The sequence below is a fragment of the Triticum aestivum genome, chromosome 4D (genome assembly GCF_018294505.1).
Source record: "Triticum aestivum cultivar Chinese Spring chromosome 4D, IWGSC CS RefSeq v2.1, whole genome shotgun sequence".
Lineage (NCBI taxonomy): Eukaryota > Viridiplantae > Streptophyta > Magnoliopsida > Poales > Poaceae > Triticum > Triticum aestivum.
The window spans coordinates 446,925,674-446,934,236 of NC_057805.1; positions in this window are offsets into that span (position 1 = coordinate 446,925,674).

The window sequence follows — 8,563 nt, forward strand, 5'->3', positions numbered from 1 at the left end:
CTTTAGTCAGGGGTGCTTGGAACTTTAGCCTCTTAAAGAGACTATTTTTAGTCAGACTAAAATAAGTCCCTTGGATCCAAGCACCCTCTAAGCATCCTGGAATTCTTTGACAAAACTAAGCACCTTGAAATTCTTTGACAACTAAACTGCTGGCTATATGATGTTGGCCATATATATTGTACGTATATAATGTGAAGAAACGAGTGGTAGTACTATACTAACTAAAAGATGAAATGTAAGAAATACAAGTATGTACGTACAGAAGAGTTAAAGTAACGAGAAGAAACATAACATAGTTCTGCTGGGGGCTCAGCACAACACACCCCTCAAATTAAATTAAGCACACCTGAAATTAAACTTTGCAACTATTCCGGTAGACACTGCATTAGAACCACCATGAGCAACGACACTGCCACCTTACTCGGAGTCCTCGTCCACGTCCTCGACTTCGTCCTTGTCCCTCTTTCTCTTGGCCGATACTTCTTTGCTTGAACCGCACACTTGGCTGTTGCTCTTCATCCAACCCTTGTAGATATTGAAGCAAAGGTAGCCATCCATTGCAGCGTAGTGGATGTGGTCTATATCTAGTACATTCCGCTACCATGCATGACGATGAAACGTGTATGGAGGTTTCTCCAGTTTATCGTACGAAGGATGAACCATGGATCCTGCCAGGGTCAGCATTGAAGGCTGACGAGAGGACACCAGCCGATTCTTCTGGAGGTCGAAGGTGTTGCCTACAACGAGGCCTATCCGACGCAGGACTTCTTTGTCGTTACCAAAGTCTACAGTAACGAATTTGACTAGGTTGCTCTCGAGGAAGTCCTTAAAATCCTGGCACTCAACGTCGGCATGGCATATGTGCTAGACCAAGCATAAGTCATGCACGCAAACCTGGATCACGGCGGGCTTCTTCCTCTCTTCGTCCTTTAGATCCTTCTCTCGTCCCAGGACTGTGGTGTGCTCAACATCTAGCCCAGCGACCCAATCATCATCTGAGTCTTCGAACATGCGTCTGAAGCGAGAAAGGCATCCTTTCACCGTCGCGGAAGAACGGGTGTAGATGACGTCAAACTCATCACCGGTGATGGTTCTAACCTTGTACTCACCGCCGATCGTGGAGATTTGGGACGCCATGGATTTGGGAGGAGGGTTAGGATTAGTGGAACTGCCGTAATGTGAATGGACGGGACGACTAGGAGCGAACCGCCGTAGTATTGAAGGACGTGCGGAGACGAGTAGGAGCGAACTGCCAGCGTGCGAACGGCAGGGTAGTAGCTTTCCATTCTCCCATGATACGGGCTTCCGAGAGCCCTTGGATCTGAGATCGAACGGTTGCATGGCGTGATTCTGGACCTATGGGTGAATATCCTATCCTGGAGGGTTATTCTGCAAATTTTCAGCAACTTAGCATGCGACCGTTTGATCTCAGATCCAAGGGCTGCCAGCAGCCCGTATCATGGTCGCGCCTACCACGACCGTCGCGTCGCTCGCGCGGTCGCGCCCTTGGAGATTTAACACGGTGTGTTAGGCTATCTGATGTTGGCATGTCATACATAGTCATCACTTAGTCACTCATACTACAACAAGGTTGGCTATAAGTGTATTTTTTACTCCTCTCTATCTCTTTCTTCATACTCCCTCCGTCCCATAATATAAGAACGTTTTTGACACTAGTGTAGTGCCAAAAACGTTCTTATATTATGGGACACAGGGAGTACTAGTATTTATTGCATTTGCCAAGGTGTGACCTCTTCCAATGAAATGGTGTTGCTAAGTTTGCTTCATTCAATTAGCTATAGACTCAAAATTGTCTTTTCACCTAGGTAGACGCGCTTAGCACCGTTTCTTCCTTGGGTCACCAAACTAGTCTCTCTCTCTTCTTGATTAACTTGCCACATCAGACTTTATGCCTATGTGGCAAGCTTAAGCACCTGTAGGAGCAAGTAAAAGTAAGTACAATAGTGCGCTTTACATGGCATTTTTGCATATGTGGAGGAAAGAGAGGCAAGGAAAAAGTGGAGAAGTGGGCTCTCATGCAAGAGCCAGCCTCTACTACATGGTGGAGCATTGGGAGAGGCACTTGTATGGAGGTGGTCAGGAATCGGGAGACTCACGCCGGTCGTAGAGCCGCAGTTAAAATGATAATGGCAAGTCAAATCATGGGGCCCCACCTGTCCAGCAGTAACTCGCTGTCAAATCACACAGCCCTATGTTTGCAGCAGCCTACTCCCTCGTCTTCTCGCGTCTCTGTCGAACCGACTAGGCGGAACCGCCCCGCCACCTACCGCGCAGGAAAAGCCCCGCCCCTTCTTCCTCGCTGCCGTAGTGTGGGCAGATCCGGCCTCCCGCCGCCCACCTAGCGACATCCCGGTGACCATCAGGTATAACTTCTCTCGAAACCGGCCTTGCTCTACTACCCGAGCTCCTGACGTCGCTACATTTGTATCTTTTACTATTTCTCAGGCCCCCTCGTAGATAGGATCGATCGGCTGTTCGAAAACCACCTAATTTTTTTACGTTTAAGAGGTAAAACTAGTTCATGCACTCGAATCTAGTACTACTTGGTTCAAACAAGGAATAAAGGGGGTGGGGGTGGGGGAGGATTTGTTACCTGAATCTAGGACTTGGTCGAAAGAGGAAATAATGGGGGCGAAAAGTAGTAGAGACTGGCTATCCAACTGGTCTCTAGGTCTAATAGGGAAATAAAGGGAAACGCGGTACAAACTCAATATAAACCCGATCTATTGGTTGAAAAAGGAAAGAAAGTGGGGACTGGGGGACAAGTCAACAGAGTAAGTCCAGCACTAGATTTGCTAGCCTCACACAGTATAAGGTGGCTATACCGAACAAAAATGGGACCAACCCAAATATCCTGTTCTGATGTTTGTTGCCCCGAGCCACTCTTATGTAATGCCACTGGTAAAATGTAGCAGTCGCACTGTTAAAAGTAAGGACACAAACCAATGTTGTTTTCAATGTAATGCCTCCAGTAATATGAATCAATGGCTTGCCACAAGGTATTCTAAAGCAGTTAGAAAGGATTCAAAGAAAGTGCCTCTGGAGGAAATATGGTCAGGACAAGGGACACTCTTTGGCTGCTTGGCCCCTTGTCTGCTGGCCCAAGATGAAGGGTGGGCTTGGAATTCTGAATTTGGGACTACAGAATGATGCTCTGCTCCTTAAGTACCTGAATAAATTCTATAATAAAGCAGATGTGCCATGGGTCCGTTTGGTGTGGGACTCATATTACTTTTAGAGAATTCCTCATGACACTATTCTTTGTGGCTCATATTGGTGGAGGGACATTTGTAAATTAATGGACAAGTATCGGGCTGTTACCTCTGTCACTGTTGGCAAAGGAGATTCTGTTCTATTTTGGTCTGATCATTGGGAGATTGACCAGTCTTGCGTTCCTCTGCAAGAAAGGTTTCCAAGGCTTTTCTCTTTTTGCCTGCAGAAGAACCTTTCTGTCATGGAAGTGATACAGGCAGGAGATTTGCAGCAAATGTTTTCATTGCCACTGTCTGAACTGGCTTTTAGGGAGTTCAATCAGCTTTCAAGCTAGTTATCTGGGACTTCCTTAGACAATGGTTGTAATGATATCTGGGCTTGGAGACATGGGAAAAAGGCGGAGTACTCGGAAAAGAAGTACTATGATTTTGTCCACCAGCCTGTTATTGCCAATCCTATACTATGCTGGGTCTGGAAAAGCTGTTGTACCATGACAATTAAAATGTTTGCTTGGCTGGTAATTATGGACAGAGTTAACACCAAGGATATGATTCATCGACGCCATTGGAGAATTAATGATGGACCTAGTTGTGTCCTATGCCCGACTGGAGTAATCGAGGATAGGAATCATCTATTCTTCCAATGTAACTTCAGTGTGAGAATCTGGAACTACCTGCAAGTTTCCTGGTTGGATAACAATGATATGGTGCAAATTTCCTTACATGCCAGGAAGGAGTTTAATAAGCCTTTTTTCTCAGAGGTGGTTTTTCTTGCATGGTGGAATATTTGGAAAGTTAGGAATGACAGGGCTTTTAGGCATGTCAACCCAACTTTTAGGCAGTGGAGAAATGGGTTTATTCATGATATTACTCTTCTTTCACATCGGATCAAGACCAGATACAAGGAGGCTCTGCTCAAATGGATTGATTTCCTGCCTCCTTGAAGGCCATCTAGTTTGTAACTTCTTTCTTTCCTAGTTGTAGTTTTTAGTGCTTTCTTTATTTTCTTAGAGTACTTTAGCTTTTCTTGTATAGTTTTTCTTTCTTTATGTTCCCCCTCTTGAGGAACTTTGTACTTATTCTTTGTTCTTTATTAATAAAATGTTGTGGGGTGTAAGCCTTGCAGTCTTCCAGGTCAAAAAAATGAATCAATGGCACTTCTTTACATGTCCTGCTAAAATTTCCCATTAAGATAAGTTGGTTCTTTTCATTAGAAATGCAACGGTCCTAGTCCGCCTACTCTCCCGTGCCCAAAGTAATGTCGTATTTAACGGTTGTCATAGTTAATCCTAATGCCCACACTAATATCTAGCAATGCCAGTGCTTTAGAAATTGCTACTGTCCTTGTAGGATTGCCATTCAGATAAGGAACATGCTTCTTTTCATTTGATGCATGTTTCATCACTTGTTAGTCACCCTCCTTTCCACCTTTTTTGTGCAAACAGAGATATACATTTCACGCTCGATCTTAGTTGAACTGCACAAATGATATCCAAATTATAGTTGAGCATTCCAGGAGCTTCACAACCAACCTTGATGTTGCTCAATTTTATTGCAACTAATGAAGAAGAAGCTCTGTGGGTTTCGTTTTCTGGTGGAAATGGAACCGGGGCTGGAGCCCTTTTCTTAAAAAAATGAAGAAGAAGCTGCTCACGGGACATTGCTTCATTTTAGGTGAACTGCACCAAAAGGTCACATGAATTGAATCATCCATGTTGGTGACTGAAAGAGCCAGCTTCAGCATCCCAGTCTAAGCACCCCCGGCCTCCATCCTTGCGACGCACGGTACACCTCGTTTGCCACCTGCTCGACCCTAGAGTCACTGATAAAATGAAGTAATAATACAGTTAAAATAGAGCGAGTGTCATCTCTATCATTTCATTTCCAATGTAGATGAAGAAAGTGCTTCTCTTTGTTAATGTATGTTTCATCAACTAGTCCCATTGTTAATGTTTAAGCGTTTCTGCAAACTGGGGTGCTTAATTTTAGTTGATATGTACAAAAATAGAGATTTGAATGTCTCAAGGCGCCTCCTTGTACTACCGCTGTACACTGATGTTCATCACTGGCTAAAGGTGTATCTGGGAGACTTGGGACGATGTACAGTATGAGGCGTACCGTATGAGGCGTCGCAGGGCCCATCTCGCCCTCGCAGCATGGCATACTATGATACTATCGCAATATTTTCTTCTATTTATTTTCTGTGTTTCATCAACTAGTGCCACTATAATGTAATCACGCTTTTTCATTATCTGTGCAAACAGGGTTATTCAGCTGCATTTTGGTGGAACTGCACAAATGTACGTATGGAACCGGCATATATGCAGTGCGAGGTGTGCCAAGTAAAAATTACCGACACCAACCATGCTGCATGCACGCATTGGCATCCACCACCACCAGTGGGATGTGTGGCGCTCTCTATGGACGGATCTTTCTCGGCAGCAAATCATCTAACCAAATACTAGTAGCTTATATTGGCAGTTTTCTAGGGAGTACTCTTTTCTGAAAGAAGCACCAATCTATTTTTCTTTATTTGTACACTGTGTCACAACTTTGACCCAAAGGTCCAGAGCTATTTTAGGGTGATTGGCGTAGTACTCGGAGACTGATTGTAAGCATGATTTTCATTAGCTGTCACACTGATTGTAAGCATGAGCAGATGGAAGATTAGGTTAGTGCGAAGCTTACCTTAAACCCTACCGCCGCCGTTGAAACGAGGCGTGCGTCGAGGGAACCGTGGAGAACGGCGGGGAAGCGATGTCGCGCCATCTGGCCTCCTCTTGTGGTGGGAGAACGAATACTCCTGTGGCTCCGGCTGGCTCTGCACCCTCACAAACGGCACACCATACTCGATCGATTCGTTATCCTCTGGGTGCTCGACCTTCGACCTGTACGCCCACCACCTCTGCCTGACTGTCGCCTCGGGCGAATCTGTCTGCTCCATCGCCCAGAGGAGATACTCGATGAACTCGGAGGACTGCGGCGTGACTGCCGCCGAGGAGTACATGTACATCGCCGCCCTCATCGCCGTCGTCTCGCTCTTTTGCATACATTGCCACATGGCCTGCACCGTCCTTGAAATCTCCCACTCATTGTCAAACCAACTAAGGATCTCCTTCAACCTGGCTAACTTTGCCTGGTCGCCGCCAGCGATCTGCCTGATTCGTTGCTGCATCCTCTCCATAGATGTCCTTCTGAGTGGTCCGGTGCTAGCTTTGGAAGATGGGAGGAGAGACGGTGGTCTTGCAATAGAGAAGAGGGAGAGGCGAGACGGTGGTTTTGGAATGGAGATGATGGAGAGGAGAGGAGGTGGTTTTGCAATGGAGAAGATCAGAAGAGGGAGAGGCGAGACGGTGGTTTTGGAATCGAGATGATGGAGAGGAGAGGAGGTGGTTTTGCAATGGAGAAGAGGGAGAGGAGCGTGCGGCAGCGATTTAGGATTTGACGAGAGGGCCGGCGCGCTGTGACTGGATCAAAATCAAAATCAATTTACCCTTCAATTAAGAAAGCGACCCCACATTAACTAGTCTCCCTTTTATTCTGGGTCATAATTGACCATGATTTTCGCACATAAAATATATGTTATACATTGCAAAAATAATATAATTTGAAAGTACATTCAGATACGAACCAAACGATACAATTTTTGGGGACATGCATTCACATTTTGCTTGTCAAATACAGTACGTGGTCAAACTTTGACCCAAAATACGCAAAACAACAAAAAAATACTTCCAAGACCAGCGCTGCTCTTCCGCTCTTCTCCTCTTAAACAACCGCCGCTCCTCTCCAGTTCCAATCTAAATGCAGCGCCGCTCCTCTCCTCTTCCATTTCAAAACCACCGCCCCTCCTCTCCTGTTCCAGTCCAAAACCAGCGTCGCTCCTCTCCCGTTCTAATCCAAAACCAGCGCTGCTCCTCTCGTCTTCCATTCAAAAACCACCGCCGGCGAGTGAAGGTGCTGTGGAGAAGTAGATCGATGGAGGAGTACAACCGATACGTGAGGATCGCAGACGGCAACCCTGTGAAGCTAGCTAGGATGTTGGAGATACAGTCTTGGTTTGACAACAAGGACCAACTAGCGGCGACGGCGACATCCATGGCCAAATATCTGCAACAAAGCAAAAAGGCGGCGATACTCCCGGAGGGAGTCGCGCCGGAGTACATAGAGCTGCTCCTCTGGGCCATGGAGCAAACAGATTCACCGAATCCGATCGTGAGGGAGCGGTGGTGGGAGTATCGATCCCAGATGGAGCATCCACCAGAGATTGAAGGATCGAGCATCTACAGGGTGCCGTTTGTGAGGGTGTCCTGCCAAAGCGAGCCGGTGGAGTCTTCATCAACCGAACCCAACTGCAAGAGGAGAAAAGCAGTTGGCCCGACGACGCTTCCCCGCCATAATCTCCCTCGCCGTTCACATCGTCTCACGGGGCGGCTGTCTGCCACCGAGGAATAGGAGGGGCTGCACCCCCCGGCCCAATAGTCGGGCAGGTTGTGAATTGTCAGGAGGAGCTTAGGGTTGTTAGTATTTGCAGGTTATGAATTGTGTTTTGTGTTGTGTATTTTGAGAGTACTTTCAGATATGAATGTCTTTTGAATTTCAGATTTGCAGTATTGAGCATATGAAGTATTTTATGGATTCTAGAGATCTATTTTTAGCACTTAAAAAAATGTAGTTTCATAGTAGTATAAAAGTGCAGACAATGTGATTCTCAGAGAAGAAACTGCAAGTTTCAGTTTCAGATAAGAAACTCCAAGTTTAGTTTCAGATAAGAAACTGCAACTTTCAGAGGCAGATCATTTATATTAACACGGCCTTTTCAAACAGTGTTAACATCATGCTGGAAGTTTTATTCATGGTCGAAACTGGAACTACCAGCCAGTTAACGTCATGCTGATCAACATTCATCCATAGCACATCTTCATATGATGCACAGTCAAAATGCCCACACAATGTCGAGTGTGCGAAACACAGAGAAAACGAGGGACGAAGTTTTGGCAAGTGTTGGACGTGGTTTTGGGCTGCCCCGTCTAGGCTTTCATTTTTAACATGCGCAGCCCACGACCTCGGATGGGAGGTCCATAGGCGTGTTTGTATTTTCTTAGGGCCGTCATGTATCGACCGGCCTATGGACCTCCCATCCGAGGTTTTATTTTTGGCAGCCCAATTTATGTATTTTTTGAAGAAAACGCAGAGGTCTGTTCTATTTTTCTATATAAGAATAGGAACGCCAGGTCCAACTTATGTTTCCCTTCTAACTATATTATATATATTTAAATTATTTTATATGTTATTTTATATTATTTTTATTGTCATCATATATGTAAGAA